General features: G+C 37.9%; 1 protein-coding gene across 3 annotated transcripts in view; it reads left to right on the top strand.

Moving 5' to 3' along the window:
* tox2 (TOX high mobility group box family member 2) overlaps positions 1-26,379 on the top strand; it is a 183,304-nt gene that overhangs the window by 94,621 nt on the left and 62,304 nt on the right. The gene's annotated exons all lie outside the window — the stretch shown is intronic.

Here is a 26,379-nt window from a genome sequence, read left to right as displayed (position 1 = left end):
GTCATTTCTGGGCAAAACGTTTTTTGTTTTTTTTTCTGGAGAAGCGAAGGTTTCAGACCTTAGCTGCCTTTTAATATCGTCCAATTCTATTAACTTTCTTAAATTTTAAAGCAGATGTTATGTCCGGACCATAGACTGTATAAAGAAATTAATTAAGTGAGTGTGACGTTACTCATAGCGTTCGGCTCCAGTCAAATGAAGCTCATCAAGGCTAGAGCTGAGTTTTATATTTGGAATTCTGACTGCGAGTATCATAGCAACCAAAGAGCCAATCCAGAGCCAGGTTGTTGAAGGTAAAGACCCTTCCTGCCCACACAGCTTGTTTAGGGCGGAGTGGGTGCTATCGTTTTCACAGCGCTGTCAATCAAATATGTTGCTAATGCTAGTAGTAGCGATCTCGGGAAAGAAAATTATTAATGTTCATATCTTGATTAACAGACACAATAGTGAAATAAAAAATACCAGGATGTAAAGCAGGTTAATATGAACATTTCGGCGGCTAGCAGGTTAGCTATGTCCATTTATATATACAGTCTATGGTCCAGATAGTTACTTTTACTATTACTCATACTGTTTCCCAAAAAACTCCTTTCACTCTTACTTGAATAATTTCTTTTACTTTTACTGGAGTAATATTATCAGCTTATTCCTCATTGGTCCAGGGTTGGTCCAAGGTAGAAAACGTTTCAGAGGTTTCAGAGCCCGACATTGAAAACGAGACATTTCGACTCCCACCTGGAAGTCATTTTCATAATTCATTTTCCTTATTTTGACGTAACAGTTCTCTTACTTAAGTACAAATTTTGGGTATACTCACCTCTGTTATGATTTTAGAGCTAACTTTAATGAAAACAAGAAAAGGTAATGTGCCATTTCCAGTCAAAGAAACCCTCCCGTACAACATGCATGTTTTTCTGGGCCCGGGTCAGCAGCCACAGGGCCACAGCCAGAGCCTGTGTTTGCTACGATCAGGGTCAGTGAACTCACCATCGAATCAGTAACACTTTGTCAGACCGCTGCAGGGGAGAGAGAGAGAGAGAGAGAAGAGATGGAGGAGTGCGGGAGAAAAGAGGAGAGAAAGAGAAACAGAGAGACAGAGGAAAAGAGAGAGGAGAGAGAAGGGGGGGGGGGAGTATAGACAGGGAGAGCTTAAGAGATAGGAGAGAGAGAAAGGGAGAGAGTAAAGCTAGAGAGAGAGACAAAGGGAGATGTGGAGAGAAGAGAGAGAGAAGAGATGGAAGAGTGTGGGAGAGAAAAGGAGAGAAAGAGAAACAGAGAGAGAGGAAAATATAGAGGAGAGTGAAAGGGAGAGAGAGAATATGAGAGAGAGTACAGTAAGTGAGAGTTTAAGAGATAGGAGAGAGAGTGAGAGAGAAGAGATTCAGAAGAGAGAGAAAGGGAGAGAGTTGAGCTAGAGAGAGAGAGACAAAGGGAGATGTGGAGAGAAGAGAGTGAGGGAAGAGATGGAAAAGTGTGGGAATGAGTGAGGCAGAGGAAAAGAGAAAAAAGAGATTGAGAAGTGAGAGAGAGAAAGGGAGAAAGAGAATATGAGAGAGAGAGTACAGACAGAGAGAGTTTAAGAGATAGGAGAGAGAGTGAGAGAGAGAAGAGATTCAGAAGAGAGAGAGAAAGGGAGAGAGTAGAGCTAGAGAGAGACAAAGGGAGATGTGGAGAGATGGAAGCATGTGAGAGAGAAAAGGAGAGAAAGAGAAACAGCGAGACAGAGGAAAAGAGAGAGAAGAGATTGAAGAGTGAGAGAGAGAAAGGGAGAGAGAGAATATGAGAGAGATTAGAGACAAAGAGATGGGGGAGAGGGAGAAAGCAGAGGAAGTTTAAGAGAGTTTAAGAGAGTAAAGACAAAGAGAGAGAGAAAGGGAGATAGAGGGAGAAAGAAAAGAGAGTGTGAGGGAAGAGAGAGATAAAGAGATGGGAGAGAAGAGATAGAGAGGGGGAAAGAGAGAAGAGGGAGAAAGGGCAAAAGAGAGTGAGAAAGGAAGAGAAAGGGAGAGCGAAAGTTGTGTTGAGGAGAAAGTGTGCAAGAGAGAGCAGCAGAAAGAGGGGGAGAGAGAAAGCCATTATAGAGAGAGAGGGAAAGAGAGAGGCAGAAAAGATGGGGGGAAAAAAGAGAAAGAGGAGAGGTAGAGAGAGGAGAGGGAGGGAGAGTCAGTTGCAGTCTCATGGGAACATTGATATGACAGGCCCTGACCCTGCTCCACTGTGAGTCATCAGGATTATATGGACTTCGTCATTTTTTTTTCATTTTTTTTTTTTTTTTTTTTTTTTTTTTTTTTTTTGAGACTGGCATAAAATCATGAAGCCAAAAGGCCAGGAAACTCCACTGTACAACGGGTCAATTTGTAAAAATCTTCGAATATATTTTGTCCAGTAGAAAGTGTATTGTTATCAAAGTATTTTACACTCCAACTCAAAAAACAGTTTAGTTTGAGATAGAATGCAATTTTAACGCAAAATAATTCTTTCTTTAGTTTGTTCATGTGTTCTTACTAGCTGTAATCATAGACTGTATATATAAATTAGATGCTAACGTGCTAGCCGCAGTGTTCCAAACAGGAAGTGATCATGGGCGCACTTCCGGCTCCATCGACTCTGGCTCCAATTCACTTTACATTGAAAAACCATCACTCTTCTCTTTGTAACTGCTGCTGTCAGGCTCATCATTTTGGTCTTAAAACATTTGTGTTAACCCGCTCTACATGATCCTGGTGTTTTTATTTCACTCTTGTGTCAGTAAATCAAGATATGCATTAGCAACAGGTTTGATTGACAGTCTTGCTAAGTGCCTGCTCCCTGCTAGACCAACGGTGCAGAAATGAGCATTAACTTCAACAACCTTGCTCCGGATTGGCTCTTTGGTTGCTATGATTTTCACGGTCGGAATTCCAAATGTGGAACTCTGCTCCGATTTCGCCCTGATAACTGTGATGAGATTCATTTGACTGGAGCCAAACGCTATGGATGACGTCACACTCACTTAGTCCACTTCTTTATACAGTCTATGGTTGTGATGCTAGTTTGATGATTTTTGAAACTCATTTTACTGATTCCTAGACTGCCTGGCCAAAAAAAAGGTCACCACCTGGATTTAACTAAGAAAATAGGTTGGGGTTGCTACAGTTGGTCCAGTCTAGGTTCAGCAAGAGTCTGTGCTCAAAGAATGAGGTCAGCTGACACCTGAATATACTGAATGACCAGGTTATTCCATCAGTGGATTTTTTCTTCCCTGATGGTACGGGCATACTCCAAGATGACAATGCCAGGATTCATCGGGCTCAAACTGTTAGCAGATTGTTTCTTGCTCTAGATTCCATTTAGAAAAATAACAAGAATTTTAATTTTGTAATAGAATAAGAATGCAATTTAGTCCTTTAGTCTTCATTTGCTTATTTGATTTGGACCAAACGTAAACAACCCATGCATTTCTATATACAGTATTTTGCATATTGTCTTCTTCATATGTTGCGATGCTAGCTAAACGCACTCTAGACACAAAATCGCGCTATACTTTTGCATTACAAAGGTGACTCCGTAGACCTTGGCTCATAAGTGGGATCCCGCATGCTAACACTAAAGAGTAGCCCTGATCAAAGCTAACTCCACGCTTTCTATAGCATTGCGGCAAAATTGGAAGAAACCGTAGACTTCATCAGCGCTTTACCTTGACAATGCTTTGCTTTGAAGTCTCACTCCTCTGACTTATGAATTCATTTAAAAGAACTGTTGTTTGAGCGCAATATGTCTTAAAAAGTAGCGCGGGGAGAGAGAAGGAAAGATGTTGAAACTGTGCGGGGGAATAATTGGGCTAATGGGGAGGCTGTTTGGTTATTCAGCACAAGTAGCAATGGAGATTATGATCTTGCAATTAGCGTAACAAGGTTTTATTGATTGGCTGTCTCTCTCTCACTCGCTCTCTCTCTGTTTGCTAGCGTTGTGTGGTTGATGCCAAGACGCTGCATGTGTTTTAGCATGCACAGTGTGTGAGCGTAGCGGAGCCAGTTTACCAGTTGTACAGAGAAAGAGTTATTCCATGGAGCGACAATGTGGATTTCCAAAGTGTCCAAATTTGAAATCTTGTAAGGATTGGCCAATTCAAACTTACTTAATCATACACTTTGTAACTTTTCTGGAAAATGTGTTTACATCCATGAAGCTAAGTAGGTGGCAAGTTGCAGGTCAGATCTGTGGAGAGGCGATACCGCTCACAGTAACAATACGTGTTTTTTCAAGGTATTATTTAGCAATTAAAGGTGACGTTTCTGGGGAGTTGAAAGAGCAGTGAAAACATGGTGCTTCATAGGGATGGTTAGTAATTTATGAAGTCGTTGAATAAACTACGATAATAAAATTGTTTAAAAAATACGAATATCAGAATGGAGATCAGTATCGGCTTGACATCGGCAATTGCAAATATTAAAGCCACAGTATGCAACTTTTTAGCCAATAAAATAAACTAAACAAAAGCCTGTTTGACATTGTGGTTATGTATATGTTTAATTGAAAAACATAAAAGCATGCGTCCTTATTCTGGGGGCCTTGCATCTCCACAAACCTGATTTTTCTTTGGCCTAGATTTTGGTGAAATAAAAATGGAGAAAAGGATACATCTACTTGTCTCCATGGTTATGTTGCTCCTTTGGCTATAGTCTTCCACGGTATGGAAGAAAAAGTTCTGAAGGATGGTTTTAACTGTTTCCATGGAATCCTGCAGATGATCCTATACCTTTAAAAAAAAAAAAAAAAAAAAATACTGGAGCGGGACATGACTAGTGCTAAAGTGATGTGAGTTTGCATTTGGGAGTCACTTTTCAGTTAATGCAGTGGCCTCTTTCCCTTATAAGTGGAACATGGATTTGAAAAGTGTCTGTAATGGCAGAGTTTTGCATGTCCAAAGTTTTTAAAGGCTCTGTCTACATTTCCAAAGCTCAAAATGCTCTGTTCCACCTTGTGATGTCATGTAGTAGTAGTTTTCAAGTTAACAGCTACATTTTACCTTTAGTTCAGTACAGATTGGTAACTCCGGGGCTGAAATTATCCAAATTATTCTAGTCAAGGTGTATGGAGTTTAAAATCACAGTGGAGCACTTCCTGTATTACTGTATTATGACATCACAAGGTGGAATAGACTGTTTTACGTTTGAGAGAGGAGCTAAATATGCAGGGTTTGTGGGTTAAACATGTGTAAATGAAACAAAACACAACTCCAGGTGTGTTTTTGATGAGAAAAAAACATAGCAGATCAGAAAACAGTCTAATATGTGCCCTTTAATGACTGGATAAATGGACAAGTAGTGTTTACATTACCAGATTGCCCCGTACTTTCCATACAGTAATTGTGTCATTTTCAAGTTTAATGCCATAAGGTGGAAGATTATAGCTAAAGAAACAACATTTCCATGGAAACAAGCTGGAGGCCCTTCTACACGCCGAATGAGAGTCAGGTTTGTAGAGATGCAAGCCCACTCACAGTAAGGCAAGCTTTTAGTGCAATAAAAACAACCAAAATGAGAAAAAAAAATGCTTCTTCTGGTCTATTTTCTGGCCCAAAAGCTACAAATTGTGGCTTTAATACTGAACACTTGAAACGAACCAGTGTACCCTTTGAGCTCCTCCTCATCCCTGAGCCATGTGTTTCTGATAAACCTCTCCAGAACACGATCCCTTCTTCTTCGACCTTTGACATATCTATCACCTATTACAGCCCGCCGCAGATTAAAGGCCCATCCACCTTAACATTTACATAAGTGATTCCGCTGTTTGGACTCTCCCTGCCCTCTGATTGGTCCAGGTCGGTCATGTGTGACTGACAGGAAGCGTGCTGATTGGAGGAGACAGTATCTTCTGGATCAAGGCACTGATTAAAGGGTCCGGGCAGCGTTTTGTAAAGTCCGCCATTTTGGGGTCCATCAGACGGTGCCCCACTACTCCTGGTCTGAATTAGCGGTGTTAGCATTAGCTTGATTTACATCTTCCTCTTGTTTAGGTTAGGTTCAGGTTTCTTTTTGTGCAAATCTCCTTCTGCAGCGCATCATTTTCTTAAATTAAATAAATATATGTATTTTTTGATTAACCAGTGGCAGTGCATCCTACAAGTTTTCACAACACAACAAGTTCCTTCTTCCGTTCCATCTATTTTCTTATTTGTCACAGCACATTTTATGCTTTGAAATTCATTTGACGAGTAAAAGAGACAACACGCTCATCAACAAAAGACATGAAAGGCCCGTATTACGCTATTTTCTGAAATGCGTTATGTTTTTTCCTCATCAAAAACATATCAACTCACATCTCACCAAATTAAAGGTAGATAGAAAGGTAGATATTAACTTGAAAACTACCACTGCATGACATCACAAGGTGGAACAAAGCAATTTGAGCTTTGGAAATGTAGACAGACTAGTAACGCAGAGTTACTCAAACATGTAAATGAAGAAAAACACAACTCCGGGTATGTTTGTAAGGAAGTAACAGGATTATAACATGGCTAAAATCTCACAAGAGTCAATTTTGCGTAATATAGGACCTTTAAATCGTCTTCAAAAAGGTAAATGCCAATGGAGCTTTCAGATTTCCTGTTATAATAGCTGACTTTGCAATTTGATATATGTGCCAATGCTAATTAGATTGTGAAATATATTCTTAAAGATCTACGTTTTCACAAATGGAAGAAATAATTGGCAGTGGAGATAAGTCAAGATTTAAAGCATTAATCTAACTGGCTGATTCAAGTTAAATATATCATCAGATTTATCGTTCTTAAGAACAATTTAAAATGATCCCTTTGACACCAATTCTTTACCTTTGCCCACCTCTCTCTCTCCTTCACCCATCCCCCTCTCTCCCCTCACACTCTCCCCTCTTTCTCTCCACCTTTTGTGAAAATGAAAACAAAGCGCAGCCTGCTAAAATATTTCTATAGCTGTTCGCTGACGAAGCAGGGCACGGAGACAAAGCAAAGAGATACGCAGGCATATTTGTTGTGGCAGCGCTGGATGGAACCTCTCTTTCCTCTTCTCCTCTCTCTCCCTCTTTCCTCTTTCACCCTCTTTTCTGGCCTTACAGTCATTCGCAACCTCTCGCCTCTTTAATAGCCAAACTGGTGAAAATACTCGTCATTTGTCTAAAGCAGTGTTTTCATCGTTTTTTCATGTAACATCACGCTTTTTTGGTGAAAACTGAATGGATTCCTGATTCCACTCACTAAAATACTATCAAATAAGATCACTTTTATTCGTCTAACAATGGGGAAATTCCAGTGTTGCAACGTAAAATTCAAGAAAAGCTGGAGAATAGGAAACATGAAATCAAAATAAATCATGCAATTTAGGGAAAAAAAAGCATAAATATTTCCATTGCCCTGTATCTGGTTCTTTCTATTTGGCAAAGGTGATTGTTTTGCTTTCTCATCTGGTTCAGAAGTTCCCCAGAACACTCCAAAATGGTGAATTATTCAATTAAATGCATATGGAAATTAAATTAACTGATTTTTTCCCCAAGGCACACCTGGCAGTACCTCAAGGTCCACTAGTGTTTCCCGGCACACTGGTTGAAAATGAATGTTGTAAAGAATGAGTCACAGGCGGTTGCCCCGGGTGATCACATGAAAACTTAAGGCATGCCAAACCGAGGCCTGTCACGATAACTCATTCTGAAGCACGACATATCGCTACAGAGAAATACTGCAATAAATGATAATATTGAAACTACTTTATGTCATTAATACAAATCAGGATAAACCAAGTAAATCAATTTTTAAATATACTGTAGTATTAAAAGGCCTGAGCTGTAACAAATAAAAAGAATTAACCAAAAAAATGCCATAAAAGTTATTTATTCTACCATCTACAGCTATTGTTCCATCCATCATATATTAAACAATAAGTTGATTTAGTAATTATTATGACTTTACTACTAATAATAATATGTTTGTGTAGATAACATGTTACAAAATTGCACGTTTACTTATGAGAATGTGGCTGGTCACATCTGTACAAGTCTTGTGATAATATTAATTGCTGCATTTATCAAAAACAATAATAGCTATTCCAGTAAATAGGGTTTATTTATATGTGATAACACCTATTTGAAAAGGTCTTCAGTTTCTTTTGGGCAAATAGGCTAATAGTCACTTTTATTACAATTGTACATGAAATACACAACTTATAATTCAAATTAATTCAAATAAACACAACATTGTTTTCATATGTAGAGTACTTCAAGTATGTGGTGTTGTTTTAATATGCCTTTTTGTGTAGTATTTAACACATTGTCAGTGACATCCGCCTGTAGCTCCCTGTCCTCTGCCTGATCTTTAAATATTTATTCATTTTAGTGTGAATCAGCAAAAACTTCATAGAGATAAAATTGGACAGGAAGTAGTGACGCTAACAGTGAGGTTGCCGGGCGCTGTTGTGCACAGAGCCTATTGGATAAACACAAGCCAAAATTTATATTGTATTACTGAACAAATTTGGTAGATAATGTAAATAATAAAATCTTTCTGTCATATAAACAGTTAAACAGATCCGTTTTGAGCCTGGATTTAAACATTGTCAAAGTAGAGGCCTGTCTCGCATCTTCAGGAAGACTGTTCCAGGTTTTAGCTGCATAAAACTGAAACTCTGATTCCCCATGTTTAGTCCTGACTCTGGGCACCAGCAGGAGGCCGGTCCTTGAAGTCCTCAGAGTGAGAGATGGTTCATATGGCACTAACATGTCGGAGATGTAATTAGGTGCTCGGCTATGGAGAGACTTGTTCACAAGCAGAGCTGCTTTAAAGTCTATTCTCTGAGCCACAGGAGCCAGAGCAGAGACCTGAGCACAGGACTTATGTGTGAAGTACTTCCTGGTTGTAGTCAGGAACCGAGCAGCAGTGTTCTGGATGTACTGCAGCTGTCTTAACGCTCGTTTGGAGAGGCCAGTGAGCAGGCCGTTACAGTAGTCTAACCTACTGGGGGCAAATACATGGATAATGGATGGTCTCTCCAAGTCTGGTTTTGACAGTATAACTTTGATTTTTGCAATGTTTTTAGATGGTAAAAAGCTGCAGATGTTATTAATTTGAAGTGGCTGTTAAAGTTCAAGTCTGAGCCCATTATTGCCCGTAGATTTCTTGCTTGATTTGAAGGTTTTAGAGAGAGAGAGACTGGAGGTGACTGCTGACACTTTCTGTGGCCAAAGATGATGACTTCAGTCTTGTCTGAGTTTAGCTGAAGAAAGTTGTTTTGCATCCACACACTGATCTGTTGGATGCAGTGGCAGAGTGAATCCAACGGTCCATATTCACCTGCTGCCAGTGAGACATAGATCTGAGTGTCATCTGCAGAGTTGTGGTAGGAAACATTATTGCTGCGTATTAACTGGCCTAACGGCAGCATGTAGAGCTTGAATTGACCCTTGGGGCACCCCACAGCACACCACAGGGACATTTTATCTGAGAAATTTTATCTGGTGGAGGTGTATGGAGTTTAAAAACACAGACGAGCACTTCCTGTATTACCACATGACATCACAAAGTGGAACAGAGTGTTTTCTGTTTGAGAGAAGAACGCAGCTTAAATAGGCAGTGTTTGTGTGTTAAACATGTGTGAATGAAACAAAACACAACTCCAGGGATGTTTGTGATGAGGAAACATTATTATAACTTAGATTAGAAAAAAAGTATGGGCCCAGTAAATGTAATAAATAAATATATATGCAATAATCTCTATTTGAAAGGGTCATTTGGGCAATTTCTAAATGCAGTTGGATCAATCAAATAAAAAATGTAAATAACATTAATATGAATTAAAACTACCTGTGTATTAACTTGATCAAATTAAACAATAACATCTTGTAAAATGAGGTATGTAAAACAGCCAAAAGGTTCAAAATATGTGTAGCAGACATCAATCCCCATTGACTAATTTCCATATTCAAGAGAAAAAGTTCAGATTTTATTTTTCATATAAAACTGGTTAAGATGCAGTTCATAGATGCTTTGAGTTCAAATGTGTTGTGACAAAGCCCTGGGCAACAAGCTCTTGTGTTATATTTATTTTCTGCACTGCCTCTCAGTCAAATGAAGTAAGCTTGAAAAGTAGAAAGTAGATTCAAAATAGCTTAAAAGAAATGTACTTTTTTAATCATGACTCTTCCTACAGTATATGATCCTTGCTGACCCTTTTCAGATGTTGATTCAAGCGAGTTAAGCTGACTTCACAAGCTATGATGCACTTGGAACGCAACTCTGGACAGCTGTATTTAGCCCTGTCACGATAACACTATTTTCATCAAAGTAATCTCAACTGGTGGTACTAGCTTTAATTACAACATACTATGAGGATTTATTATTCTTTTGACCTATTCGCACTGAACTCTTTTAACATGTAGGAGCCTCAAGATAAACCAGTGGAGTGTAAATGTGTTAAGAATGGAAATATGATGGAAGAGTACTCAAATGTGTGTATAAAACAAAACACAACACCAAGTATCGTTTGAGGGTGCCCATGGGTTGCAAAACGTAGGATGATGGCCATAGATACTCATAGCAAAATAATTTATCTTTTGAATAGTAGAGCGTCCTCAAAATTGCACCTAAAAAACTTGAATTTTTTACCTTTCATGGTTTTTTATCCATATTTAGCAAATATGTTTGACGTACAACAGTTGGCTTCTCTGTGGTAACCAAAGCATAAAACAAACAGCGCCCCCTCTGACCAGTAATGAGTACTGCACTAACAGCACCATCCTACAGTACATGCAGACAGTGGTTTGGATTGAGAGTGAAGAGCTGTCTCCTCCACTCCCCACCAGACCCTTACAGTAACACAATGACACTGAGTGAACAAGTGTGCAGATGTTTGTACTCTTCCTCCTGTCAGCTGTGTCTGTCACCAATACAAACTCATCGGCACTGGATATACTTCCACACGCTCTCTCCAGTTTCAAACCGTCAGAGTTCAAAGTGCTTTCATATGCTAAACTTTAAGGAACCATATGTATATTTAGATTGTAAATTACACAAACATTACCTAACCGTGCCCCCAGATATGACATAAACATGCTCAAATCAAACAATGCTAACGTATCCTTCATTATTAAAATGTTCAACATGATGCCCAAGTTGTTTGTGTTATAATTATCCAATCAGAAAACAGAGTGAACTTCATGAGTCTTGGGTTGCCAATTTCAAAAATCCAGTTGTTTTAAACCTAATAGACTCTCTGATCTGAATCGTTACTATCTAAACCCCAGCACCTGCAGTAGCTGTCCATATATACTGCCAATGAATGAATGAAAAACTTGTGTCCTCTATGTATGTGTCCTCTAGTTGCTATATAGGAGAGGACAGGCTACATACTGTGCCTTGAACTGTTCCACCTTCTGATGTCATAAGGTGTCCTCCTTCAGGTAGTGCTCTTATGTGTCAGAAGAAGTCAATTCATCTTCATCTGACTAACGGGGTGTGACTTAACATGGAGAGCAGAGGGAGGGGAGACTCGAAACGTCAAAAACAAAACATGTTAATATATTGTTTTCAGCAAAGATAGCATGGTGATGTAAATATGTGCTATGTGTTAATGTATAAGTGTAATACACCTCTTTTACTTTAATTAAACTGATTCACTCTGGAATATATTTAGTTCGCAAAGACATCAGTGCAGATTTCCAGATATTTTCATACTATAAGTTGAATTTGCCTGACTTATGAGTGGAACACTATGTTTTATTTACTCTAAATGATAATGCCAAGTATACAGTTACTCCAGGGAAAAGAGTAGACTTAGGGAATCTGAATCTGAAGCAAGGCTGAGGAAGGTAATGCCACTTCTGCTCGCACCACTGGTTTAACACGGAGCGCCTGGCAACGGTGTCAATTGAACTTGTTCCTAACGTTAGCGGGAGCGACTTTCAGTTATCAGTGTTCATATCTTGATTTACAGACACAATAGCGAAATAAAAACACCAGCATTGGGTTAATACAAACATTTTAAGACCAGAATGATGAGGCTCACAGCAACAGTTACAGAGATAGGTGACAATTTTTCAATATAAAGTGAACTGAAGCCAGAGTCGATGTAGTCGTAAGCGCGCCCATGATCACTTCCTATTTGGAACGCGGCGGCTAGCAGGTTAGCTTTATCCATTTATATATATTTACACTCTATGGATAAAACTTGGTACCATTTGGTCAGTGTTAATGTGTACACTATCTCCTTGCAAACAAACAAGAAAACAAGCTAACAATGCTAAGACTATAAAAGTAATATTCATTGTAAATACTATACCCTGTCCTTCTCCCCACTCTGCTCTATGTAAAGCCGTATTATTTATTTGTTGGCTGACAGCATGGCATCACAGTCGCCTTGAATAATGCACGTTTGTTTGGCTGACTGCTCCATCAGCGCTGCTTTTGTCTGCGTCACCATTGTCACGGCGCACACTTATCCACCAAACTCTTCTTGTGTTATTATTCTGCGTGTTTTTGTCCATCCGAGTTGCTCTTATAACAATAATTAGTTTTGTCATTCACGCACTGACACTATTGTGCACGTGTTCATGGCGATGACAGTGAGAGGAGAGGGAGGCATTGAGCACTCTGAATGCAATTGTTTGGATGTATTGACGCTTGAATGCAGTGGCGTTATCCTATTGTGATCTTATAAAGTCATAAAGTTGTGTTACTGTTGATTCTTGTCTGACAACTGCATTCGATTTCTGCCATGATAGTTTTTATATAACTTCTAAATGGCATTATTCAGTCCTCATGTTTTCAGTAATGAATTACACAGGATTTTATTGTTGTTGTTTTTTTTATTACAATTTGTCAGTGAAAAGCTTTTGACACTAAAGTACTTCTGATATTCAAAATAAACACATTTTGTTCATATATAAATTAATGTCTTTGTTCCAGATTTTTTTCATGTATCTCATTTGAGCAAAATTTGTCAAAATAAGTCCGCTATGTTCTGTTTGCATCTAATAAGAAAGTGTTTTATTATCAGGTAATCAGGAAGTGTGTGATTAGCTGGCAAAACTCCACTTGGTGAATAATTAGAATACTTGGAAGGCATAAGGTAAGTATCTTTAGACCATGAACCGTTTAAAATGAACTACCGGTAGGTTTATTTTTTTAATTAAGTTAAGTGATATCAGTCTGTTAACTATAGAGAAATATTTGCATTTAAGCATCACTATTTTTTTTTCAAATTGGTATTCAAGTTAACGATGTACTGTTACTTTACTTTGGTTTTTGCCTTCACTTAAACCACTACGTCAACCATATACTCATAAGCAGTAGTAAAAGTAGTAATGTACATAATCGAAGTAGCATACGTGCGTAAGTTTTTGTCACATTTGTGTAGTCGTTTCCCATTGGCCCATGTTTCTTTGAGCTTTGTTTCACTTCTATACTCATTTTGATTTTGCTTATAAGACACAGAAATCACTCGGGACCCATTTAAATGTGTTTTTCTGCCACTGCTAGAAAACCAGGGCTGATGTTGACAGCCCTCCTCAGCTCTCTTCTTTCACTTTATTAGTGCTTTTACGCACTGAATGAAACATCTCCAAGATCACTGTTCAAGTGTTGTGAAGCAAACAAACAGACAAGAGCTCTGACTTAATAAGACCAAAACAAAAGCATTCATTTTCAGTAATAGTTTTATACTCTTTCATTTTTGTTCATTATCATTTGTAAGCGTGCAGCTTTTTTGGCTCTAAAAATACATTATAAAACATACATTCTTACAGTGAGCGAGTTTGCCTCAGATCTGACCTGTAACTTGGCTCGGTAGCACCACCTGCTTGTTTCTGTGGACTTCCATACAGCGTGACATTCTAGGCAAAGCAATAACATCTAGGCCTGTCACGGTAACTACTATACTGAGTCATCGTACAAAACTGCAACAATATAATTTAGACCTCAGTATTTATCGTGAGTACATTTTCTTTGCAAAAGTGTGGAGATTTTGAATATTTTTTGTTGTAGGATGATAAGATTTGAGCTGTGGAGAGGTGAATAAGTCCCTTTTATGGCTAATTATTGGTACATTCTGCTGTTTATTTGTTGCAGCTCATGTCTTTTAATGAAACAGTCTATTTAAAATGTTCACTGGGATTATTTTGCATTATTTAAATAGTAATCAGAGGCATAAAGTACTTTCAATATTACCATTTATTGTACTATTTCTCTGTAGCGATATATTGTGCTTCAAAATGTGTTATCATGACAGGCCTAATAACATCTCCAACAGTTGCCACCCTGCGTCAGAAGTTACAGAATTCACCTTTATTGAGTAGTGTATTTTCTTATAATGTAATAGCAGCAATGCCCTTGATGAGAAGATGCAAAATTGGTACTTTGTTTGAAAAATATGTATTAAAAAACAAAACAAAAGCAACAACAAATGAGCAAATAAATCAATGACTTGACCATAGACTGTATAAAGTGAGTGTGGCATCACCCTCAGCGTTCAGCTCCAGTCAAACGAAGCTCATTGAGGCTAGGCTAGTTATAGGGGCCAATTTGGAGCGAAGTTCCATATTTGAAATTCTGACCACGAGTATCATAGCAACCAAAGAGCCAATCCAGAGCAAGGAGAATACAGGTAATGTTCCTTCCTGCCTGCACCAGAGCAGGCGCCTAGCAACGCTGTCAATCAAACCTGTTGCTAACGCTATCAGGAGTGACCTCGGCGAAAGAAGGCACCTGATTGATCTGTTATTAATGTTCATATCTTGATTTATGGACACAATAGTAAAATAGAAACACCAGGATCATGTCGATGGAGCCAGAAGCGCGTCTATGATCACTTTCTATTTGGAACACGGTGGCTAGCAGGTTATCTATGTCCATTTATATACAGCCTATAGACAGGGCCCAAGTTAAGCTTAAAAACAATTGTTGGTTTTATTAATTAGCAACAATGCATATAAAAACACAAGCTTTGATGAATTTGTGTTTAATATTTGACCGTTTCTTCTTTATATGACCCTGGCGTGTTGTGCGGTAGCATTAGCTAGCTCCGTTGGGTCTGCAGCATGCCACTTCAAATTAGCCACCGGTATAGAAAGCAAAACGCATTAGACCACTACTCAAAGCTTCTACAGCCTAGGGTTAAACACAAATTATATCATTATATGTCATCCAATCAAATCACTGCGACCTCTTGACCCCGGAGGTGAGTCAGATGCATGATGGGATATGACGCGACGCAAAGACAGTGATGCTAATTCACGGTGACGCAGTGATCAAACAGGGATGACCTCCGATCCAGCTGACGAGTGAGCCGAATACCAGCGGAGGAAGAAGACAAAAACATGAAAGAAAACAGGAAACGTTAGTAATTAGAAAGACTGGGTTTAGTTAGTGTTTAATCAGCGCTATGTACAAGTTTAACAGGGACATGCGTTCACTGACATGGGAGAGTGAATTTTGCATTTATTTCTAGCTTGATGAGGTTTCACAAAAAGTATTCGAGCAATATCATTTGCCAGTCTTGCCTTTTTATTTCTCATCTTATTCATTATCTGAAGAGGTTGAAAGCTTTACTTAACGGGGCTATATTACGCAAAACTGACTCTTGTGAGCTTTAAGCCATGTTAGAATGTTGTTACCTCATCAAAAACATACCCAGACTTGTGTGTGTGTTTTTGTTGTTTTTTGGTTTGTTTGTTTTTTGTTTATTATTAGTCTGTCTACATCCCCAAAGCTCAAAATGCTCCGTTCCACCTTGTGATGTCATGAAGCTTTACTTTTCAAGTTAACAGCTACCTTTTACTTTTTATTCAGCAGAGCCAATTCCAGGACTGAAATTATCCAAATGATCCTAGTGAAGGTGTATGGAGTTTAAAAACACAGTGGAGCACTTCCTGTATTACCACATGACATCACAAAGTGGAACAGAGTGTTTTGTTTGATAGAAGAACTCAGCCTAACTGTGCAGGGTTTGTGTGTTAAATATGTGTGAATGAAACAAAACACAACTCAAGGTATGTTTTTACCTACTAACATTATAATATAGATCAGAAAATAGTTCCATTAAATTAATTATTATTTCAATGTATAAATAGCAACGCATCCATGTATTCTGTTGTTATGTTTTTTCAGAGTTAAATAGTTGTTGAGTGCTATGTTGAGAAAACCCCTTTTTTAAACTTTGGGAACTCTTACTCACACTTGTAAAAAAAACAAAACAAAATGTGCAATCCATGTAAAATCAGCTTTGAACGCTCCGCATTGTCTTACTCGAGGTTGAGTTGTGTTTCATTTGACCCATGCATGTTTGAATAATCCTGTATTATCCTGCATTTGAGGCTTGAGAGAAGTTTTCACCTACCCAGGGGTATAGCACCAAATTCTGGGCCTAAATGCTTCAGCCCCTGAACCTACCTACTCTATATACATGTATGGCTTAAAATGTTCACATATTTATTTATTTATTTATTTTATTTACTTACTTTTTTTTTTTTTTTTTTTACAATAAAAACCTGTAAATTAAAATCTGGTACTTATTATAATGACTTTTAACTTTGAAGGCCTATATTAGTTTTGAAAAATACACCTGATTTGTTATTAACAATTAACAAAATGTAAAATTATGATGTATGTATGTTCTAGAAATGCCCAGAAAAAGCATAATGTCTTCTCCAAGTGGTATGTTTCTAATGATTAAACAAAATTGTCTTTTATTATTGACAATTACATATTATAATCTGCCCACTGCCCACTATTTTGTGTCCAGCCCAGCCAACACAAAAGCAGAACAGCAACTTCTCCCCCCCTCTGTTCTGTATGGACGCGCCAGAGCATACTTTGTGATGTGTTGATGACCTTTGACCTCATACTGTAGCCAGAGAACAGATATGGCTTTAATTAACCTTGAGTTGATGCAGCGATATAGGGATGAGAACGGAGATTAGCTAAGAAGAAACTGTATTAAAATCACCAAACACGCAGGAATAACAGCGGTGCATGCCATTCTGATTAAAGTTATCTTTGTGGTTTGACGACTATTTCGCTCCGCTGTCTGGTATTAAAGCTAAAGCTGGTAAACACTCATAAATATACATCGTAAGCTCAATGAAAATAGTTGCTCCTCTCAGAGATAAGGCTGCTGTTGTTGTAGGTGAATGGGATTGGGGGAAGGTGAGATAGCGGTGGGGTGTGTGTGAAAAGGTGTTAGGGTTGGCGGTGGCAAATGGTGTTTTAACATAGTATTTGAGCTTTTAAATGGGCTGCATCCGATTATTTTCATGCAATATAGTGTAATTTGTATTTCTTTATAGGGTCAAAATAAGATGTGTGCTGTTAGCATGATAGTAAATGGCGGTTGGTGGTGACAAATGGTGTTTTGACATAGTATTTGATCTTTTAAAGGGGTCTGTACCTGATTATTTTCATGCAGTATAGTATAATTTTCTATAGAGTCAAAATAAGATGTCTGTGTGCTGTTAGCATGCTATTTAATAATAATAATCACTAGCTGTGATGAACGTTACCTGTTTGTCGAAGCATCTCATTGAGGTAGACTGTAATCTTTATTCATTCAGTCCATACTCAGGGGTAAGATACTGTTGTAGCCACAGCTGCCCTGGGGTAGAGGCGGCCAATCTGCACCAGTAGCCCCGCCGACCACCACCAACACTCACACACCATATTCATACTCGGATTTAGGCTAATGTCTGGTGTAATGTTGGCAGGATATATTTTAGTAAATCTACAAACAACATGTTTTTTCAGTTTTGTTTTATAGACTCTATCGCTGGGCTTCAGACGACATCACAACATTCTCTAGACCAATCATATTTAATGCAGATGAGGGCAGCTAAAATGAATATTGTTAAAATGCAGATGTGTTTTGTAATATAGGGAGGTCTGGGGTCTTGTCACTAATAGAACTGATCAGATTCAACATTTATGAGTTTACCTTTTGGATAGTTCATGGCAAGTACAATGTAATCAATTGGGAAAACTGTCTCTTGCCCCCCATTTGGGAGTATGACATCATCACATCTGAATCTGAAAAGCACCAATAGCGATCTTACCTTGGCACATGCACATTTCAATATCGCATGTTTCCGGATGTCGCTCTAATACACTTAAACTTTGGATCCCTGTATTGAAACACCACGTTGACTTATAACAAGCATCAAATTACTTAACGCATTCATAATCAGGTTAAATTCTGACATGCACAAGCGCTGCAAGTATAATCTCCTAATAGGAAGAACATATACAAATAAAGATCCATTAGCCACAGTCAGTACCCTCTCCAGAAGGCCTCGAACACTCGGCGCTAGTACAGAACTGTGCCAAGCCAAAGACGCACTGGAAAGCTCCCCAATCAATGTTATTTTCTCTCCGAGTCCCACACCAACTGTCTGCTCGTCTGTTTCGCTCAAATGAAAGGTGTACTGGTATGCAACACTTACAGAAGAGACAACTGCCTCTTAATTAAAGCCTTGCAGATTGTGGAGCTCAGCAGACATACTGTGCGCTGGAAATCATGCTCCAAGTGCTGTTTGATCAGTGCTGGAAAATGAAGCAAAGAATGTGGGGTATATCGTGTCGTTATCCGCTGTCAAATAGTTGAATGGACCTGCGTCTTATGGGGTAGAACAAGCCAACAACGTGTTCATGTGAATTGGTTTGACATTTCAAAACTATGTGTTTTCCTGTACTAGGTAATGTTGTAACTCTAGTGTTTGAAGGTGTATTGCATTGAGTGGATTACACCTGCTTTTGTCCATGGAGATATTATTGCTTCGCCTTGAATGTTCTACAATATGGTATTTAATGTATCTGTTTAACCTTTATTTCATTATGAGTGTTTTATTTTGCTCAGAAAGCCTTGAAAAACATGCATTCTTAGTGTGAGTGGTGCCACCTCTCCACAGATCTGACCAGACTAGATAACATGGCCTAAATTTAATGCACACTCTGGAAAATGCAAATAATATGATGATTTAGACAACCAGTAAAGTATGTATAGCTTTTAATATGGTACTCGATTGCATTATGCACAGTCTTATGCTAATTCTATTTCAATGGTTCAGTTAAGTTGGTACAGCTAGAGAGGAATAGTTGCCATTATATTATGAGACGTACTCATGCTTTTCCAATGAGTATTGGAAAAGACATGACGTTTTGCACTGTCAGTAGAAGGAATTGAACCAACAACTTTAAGGTCAGTGGAGAAATGTTACCAACTAAGCAGTCGCCCCGATCTATTTCGCTAACTGTAAGATTTGGACGAATTTACAGACATTGCAAAATAGGTCAATTTTCTCTGTCAAGGAATTTTGAGCTAATTAGCTAGCAGCACACATTTGCAAATTTGTTCTATTTAACGCTCTTTGCACCAAATAGGCCAATGTGATTTCTTGTGTGGAGGAGCAGTTCAAAAATATCCTCTCGAACATGTCCGTCAGAAATGTCCCTTCCTTTCAAAATGGCCAAACATGAACCACATTGGAACAAAATATGTCTGCAATCCATAAAATACTCAGGCATTGTTTGTATTTTACTTTTAAAGGAGCCTGTATACATTATCCTCTGTGTACACGTGGTTGGGAGGATGCAATCTCATTCTGAATAGAGCACTATGAATAATTTATCTTGCCACAATCCGACTGGGAGCGTCCTTGGTATTTACATTTTATCATCAAGGGCGCTGGAGGGGCCTTCAGTACAATCTAACACATGACATCTTCTCACTCTTCATCGCTCATGACCCAGGCTCTGTACAACACTCTTATTTGGAAGGATATAGAGAGGGTGAACTCTTGTATTTGCACTGACAAAACACAAGATCAGACGAGGACTAAGCCTCAACCACATATGAAGCCTTTGCCATTTAGATCAAGCAGTTAAAGATGCACAGTGTAACATTTCTGGTTGAGGATGTGTCACGCTGGTCACTATGGAGATGTTATTATTGCTTTACGTGGAATGTTCCACAGTTTAGCGTAACATATTTTGCATGTATTCAATAGAGATTGGGATTGTGACGTCACACATCATCTGGATTTTCAGTTTGCCTTATGTTAAAACTGGAGATTTTATTGTATTTTTTTTATTTTTTATTGTCATATTAGAGACAATACAAACAATAAAAGATTAAGCATTTAAACTTGAGGGAAAAGTGGGTTAGGGTTAGTACAGTTAGGATGGCATCTGTTCTTCTTATATGGTAGTGTAATAAAACTGAAAAAGAAAACTAAAGAAAAACGGTAATAGGCAGAAAATTTTGAAAGAAGGGAAAAAATAAATAAAAAATGACCGTATTTTCCAGACTATAAGTCACAATTTTTTTTCCGTTTGGCTGGGGGTGCGACATATACTCAGATGCATTATAATATATATGAAATATATGTGTTTTTTATTCATTATTATGCATTTTTGGCTAGTGCAACTTGTACTCCAGTGTGACTTATGCTCCAGAAAATACAGTAATTTGGTGAGGTCCCAATTTATTTTTTCCTTTATTTTTATTTATTTTATTTCATTTCATTTCATTTCATTTCATTTCATTTTTATTTTTATTATTATTATTATTTTTAATATACTCCCCTTTTCTCCTTCCTTCCCTCTCCTTTTGTTGCCGCTTTGTTTCATTCGTCTATTTTCTTTTACTTTATCTAAGGCTGGGTCACAGAGTTGTTAGGGAAAATAAGTATTGTCCTAAAGAGTCCCAGAGTTATAAAGAGCGGCTGGAGACTCAGGATGTCTGAGGCTGGAGACGTTTATTTACCATCAGCCTTGGACATGCTCACTTGAATATACTCAACACTGAATGTTAGTATGGGGAATTCAAGTTTGACTACGCTTCCACACAAAGAGGTTTAAATAGGAGCTAAGAAGGACAATCTGAAGACAAGCTGACCCGAGATAAAATGTAAGTGTATAGTATTAAACTAATAGTTTCATGGCGCCATAGCTAACCACAGATAAACGTGAACCATGAACTAGAGGTGTCCTTGCTAAAACTATGCAGAGGATGCAAAATTCCACAACAGGAGTCAGCGGTCTCAGCAGGGATATCCAGACTTCCCTTTCCACACAGATATCCTCCAGCTCTCGTAGTTTGGTTTTGAGAGGCATTGGTTCTCGGCATATTTTCGGTTCATTTTCAATACAGAAACAGTTGCTAAAAGTTTCCTGCACCTCTGAGACTGTACCATAGATGGACACAGACTCATCAAAAACATACTTAAGGTTAGGCCTGTCATGATAATTTCTATATGGACTTCGTTTTTTGTTATTTCTCTGTTCTATGATTAGATTTGAGTTATAGAGGGTTGAATAAATCACTTTGTTGACTCATTATAGATGCAAACCAAATGCTAAGGTGTTTCATTCTGGTAGTTGTTTATTGTAGTTAATGTTTTTCTTTTGTTTTTTTTAGCGTATTGTACATATGTAATGGTTTTGGAGGGATAATTCTGCTTTAGGATTTTTGTGTCAGTGGCACAAATTCGCTTCAATATTATCGTTTCCCATCCACATTTTCTTCAGCAATACATCACACTTCAAAATACACTGCCTGGCCAAAGAAAGAGTTGCCACCTGGATTTAACTAAGCAAATAGGTTGGGGTTGCTGCAGTTGGTCAGGTCTAGGTTCAGCAACAGTCTGTGCTCAAAGAATGAGGTCAGCTGACACCTGAATATACTGAATGACCAGGTTATTCCATCAATGGATTTTTTCTTCCCTGATGGCACGGGCATATTACAAGACGACAATGCCAGGATTCATCGGGCTCAAATTGTGACAGAGTGGTTCAGGGAGCATGAGACATCATTTTCACACATGGATTGTCCACCACAGAGTCCAGACCTTAACCCCATTGAGAATCTTTAGGATGTGCTGGAGAAGGCTTTGTGTCAGACTCGACCATCATCAATGCAAGATTTTGGTGAAGAATTAATACAACACTGGATGGAAATAAATCTTGTGACATTGCAGAAACGAAATCGAAACAATGCCACAGCGAATGCCGTAATCAAAGGCGGTCCAACAAAATGTGTGTGACCTTTTTTTTTGGTGGTGACATTTTTTTTTTTTTTTTTTGGCCAGGCAGTGTTTATTATAGTGACAGGCCTATCTAATGTTGTATTTGCTTCACCGAGCACTCAAAAATGTTCCGTTCCCTTTTTGGCCATTTAGTTGCATCACAGATAAAACTCTGTGTCCCCTGTGAATGAACGCAGCACCACTGTAGCGATAAGTCCAAATTTTTGTTTATTTCACATTTACAGTTTTTTCAAGAGCATTGGATCATGCAAATCGATCAAAAAACCATCACAAACACACTCAGAAAGGAGCGCAGATGAATAATGGGCCAAGAAAGAAGAACTGTCAAGTCGCTAAAACTCTAAAATATAGTCCGTCGCTTAATAATGTAGCAACGCATGTTAACTTTTGTTCCTCCCCAGTAGATGTTACTATGCAAAATGTTATCAAAACCAGCTCTAGATTTTTGTTTCCATTGCCCAAAATGTAAGCAAATGTTTTATAATGACTGATATATGTCAACTTGTCGCCACTGGCCCTTATTAGGCTGTTGAGAAAACTGATGAGCGGCGATCATTTAAAGGCTTTTAGCTCCAAGCACTGGCCCTCTCCGCACAATGGCTCCCTCCGTGTTTATAGACGGACACCCAGTTTCCTTCCAACAATTATGAGGGAAATTGAATTTGAGGAAACATTTCTTTTCTTATCCGTCGGTCCACACAATGACGCTATCCCCAAAGGTTTTCAAATGCATCTGTCTTCAAAGGCCAGGAGAGCATTATAACAGCAGGTTTAGCCTCAGACAATCACTGTTTCGGCCTAATTTGTCCTCATCTTTGTGTTAGCTTGTTACTGCTGCCGAAAGAGACAGCTGACTTCCTTTTACTTTCTCAAATTAAATGATGAAGCAATGTGCGGCTACGAACGCTCTCACTTTTTGTTTTTAGAGAGGGAGCATTATGCAAGTCAACTTTTTGGAGCGTTCGAACATGTTGTAACAATGTTCCCTCATCAAAAGTATGTCTGAAGGTGCATGTTTGAGTAATCTAGCGATCTCATCTGAGCCATATTCAAACTTTTCTTACAGTTATGCTCCCACATGGCAATTTTCCATTTGTATACAAGACCAGGATACAAAACAATACACTACAACTTCACAATCCTGATACGATGTGCTGTAGTTTCGTTAGCAGAATGGACTACAATTGGAATGTGATAGCGCTCTGAAGGGGGAGTGACTTAGCGTGGAGAGCTAAGAGAGGGGACTCTGAACATCAAAAACAAAAGTGAAACTGTTTGTCTAATTCATATACAATGCCAGTACTTATTTTAGTAGGGTTTTTTTTTCAGTTTAGTTGTGTATACATTTATCAGTTCATGTTTCAGTTTTCTTTCAAATGTTTATGCTCCCGGAGTTGTTTATAATGTACACTTTGAACACTTTGAGTATCTCAGTTTGATTTTTGATTTGATTTCTTATTATTTTTTTCCCCAAATTGCGCAGCCCTGCCAAAAATGTACAACTTGGACCTTGCTCAGATCTCTCGTGAAAAAGGCATAACTTTGACAGATGTACCCTGCACCCCCTCCGTTCCCCTCCTCCAAACCAATGCCCCTTATTTTCTCCGAGTATCTGTTTGAGAGATAAATGACCAGAGCAGTGCCGCGGCTGACGGCCTACACAAAGATGATATTGAATTGATTTCAGAAATGTTGCAGAACTGACTGTTTGATGTATACTGCCAGTCGTGAATCATAAGAATTCTATTAAAAACCCTTGAATAGCTGACACCACAATATTATTTGCGATGATTAATTTGGCTCAGTCTTTACAATGGGAGTCAAGTTGGACCAGCGCACACAGAATAGCTTTTCATTCCCCCTTGAATCTGTCTGTTTATATTTGCTACTGACTTGGATCCGATTGGAGTTCTTTCGAGCGGTTTCGTAAAGAGGGGGTATTACATTTCTATGGGGTATTAATTGCTAACTCATAAGATATTTAAATCACCGTGTTACCTTTTATTGTTTTGAAAATGCAACTCGAGTCCCCCCTCTGCTCTCGATGAAGTCACTCCCCCTTCAGAGCACTATGACACATTGAAACTACAGCACATTGTATCAGGTTTGTGAAGTTGTAGTGTATTGTTTTGTATCATGTTTTTGTATATTTCAGAAAAATTGCCATGGTGTGTTAATTGGTAACACATAACATATTTAAATCACCGTGTTACCTTTTATTGTTTTGAAAATGCATTCTGAGTCCCCCCTCTACTCTCGGTGCTAAGTCACTCCCCCTTCAGAGCGCTATGACACAATGAAACTACTGTATATTGCATCAGGTTTGTGAAGTTGTAGTGTATTGTTTTGTTTAATTTTTTGTATATTTCAGACAAATTACTGTGTGGGAGCATGGATGATGTACTGCTAACTGTAAGGAAGGTTCGCATAGGGCCCAGAAGAGATCGCTAGATTACTCAAACATGCCTGCCATATAAAAAATGATGGAATGACATTATAACCTGGTAGAAAGCTTCAAAAAGGGGGATTTTGCATAATGCCTCCTCTTAACGTTAACCGTTTTAACCAGATCTCGTGTTTTTTAAAGAAACACATTATTTTATTTAAATTTTATGCATTTTTACACAGATTTACATTGAACGGACACAAAAATCTGATCAGAAGCAGGTTAGAAAGCATGAGGGAGAACTGCACAAAAACATTTTTTGGCATCGCAACATTCTATTTTTAGATTATGCATAATTTTAAAGGGTAAACACACCTCCACTTTCAGTTTTAACAATTGTATCAAATCTTAGCCTTGGTCATTCCTCTCTGTGATTAGTTTGTAGATGAAATGAGTTCTCACATTGGCTTCTGTCATATAAATAAATATAAAAAAAGAGCCAGTCTTTTGAACAGCTCTTTGAAATGAACTGATCTAAAAGATACAGATTCCATCAAAGAGCTGAATGTCCCGTCACTACTAGCCTGACATGGCACCACTAAGCACAATGTTGGTCTGCTTTATTACCCATAACCCATAGCTGCAGCTTTTGTCCTGAAATAAGACGTTTGCGATCTGAAACAAAATTACACCTATTCTGACAAAATGACAAATCACGAGCAGTTTATCCAGCGTTTTTACAGGAAACTGGGCTGCGTCTGTGTGACAAGATGTTAATATCGTTTTTATCCGGTCTATATTTGTAAAGTGAATCCCCAGAGAATAGACAGAAGGCTTTTGATGTGTATAAAGGTGGTCACACTGGTTTGCACTGCAGTGATGTTGGTGCATTCGAAATAATGGATTTTCAAAATTACTATAGAGTTTCAAGATAAATAATTTACTATCTAAAATAACTGGAATATGAAAAAAGTACTTCATTTGTACACAGGTGCGGTCTATGTACAGTATGTTGCTGCTATGAAAATATAGCTCTCAGTACAAAACAAGAGACTAAGAACTTAATTTTCATAATTCAAAACTGGCATTCTTCCACTTCAAGCCACACATCTTAGGATCAGATATTATCGTTTTGTTAACATATATATATATATATATATATATATATATATATATATATATATATATATATATATATATATATATATATATATATATATATATATATATATATATATATATATATATATATATATATATATATATATATATATATATATTTATTTATTTATTTATTTATTTATTTATTTATTTATTTATTTATTTATTTAATCAATTACACCACTTTTTAAAAAACATTTGAAATTAGACAAAACAAAAACTGTTAAACTGAAAACTGACAAATTGCTTCAAAAGTAATTAGATATCACAATTTTATCTGGGGAAAAATGTTCTACGGGAGTCTAACAGCTCATCACAAATGAAGTTATTATGGAAGTCATGGCTGAATAGTTTTTTTTTTTGGCACAATATCTGACTGAATCTGAATATTTACGACAACAACTGGGATAGCAATACATTAAAACTATGATGCCTTTCCATGGTTCTTGGGACATTACAGACTTTACTTGACTTGAGTCTTAGTCATAGTCACAGTTACTACATACCTAACCTTGACATATTTTAACCCAAATCTGAACTTCAAATCATGTAATTGATCATTTAGACCTGAAATTTGTCCCTTAAGAGAGGCTGGTCTCCTTAATGTATGAATACCTGCTGAGACTACTGTAGTATTACTTGCCAACACAACACAATAATCATGCGTATTTTGAAGCATGTTTTTATAGGTCTAAACTGCACAAAGGTATATGTATCTTTTTCTTAATTCAAATTGTGATTTCGGTTTGAATAATTGCTCAGCTCTACTCTTTTTTTTCGTACTCTAACAAGGATGT

The sequence above is a fragment of the Periophthalmus magnuspinnatus genome, chromosome 5 (assembly GCF_009829125.3).
Source record: "Periophthalmus magnuspinnatus isolate fPerMag1 chromosome 5, fPerMag1.2.pri, whole genome shotgun sequence".
Lineage (NCBI taxonomy): Eukaryota > Metazoa > Chordata > Actinopteri > Gobiiformes > Gobiidae > Periophthalmus > Periophthalmus magnuspinnatus.
Note: the sequence above shows the minus strand (reverse complement) of the source record. Positions and strands in the feature narration are given on the sequence as shown.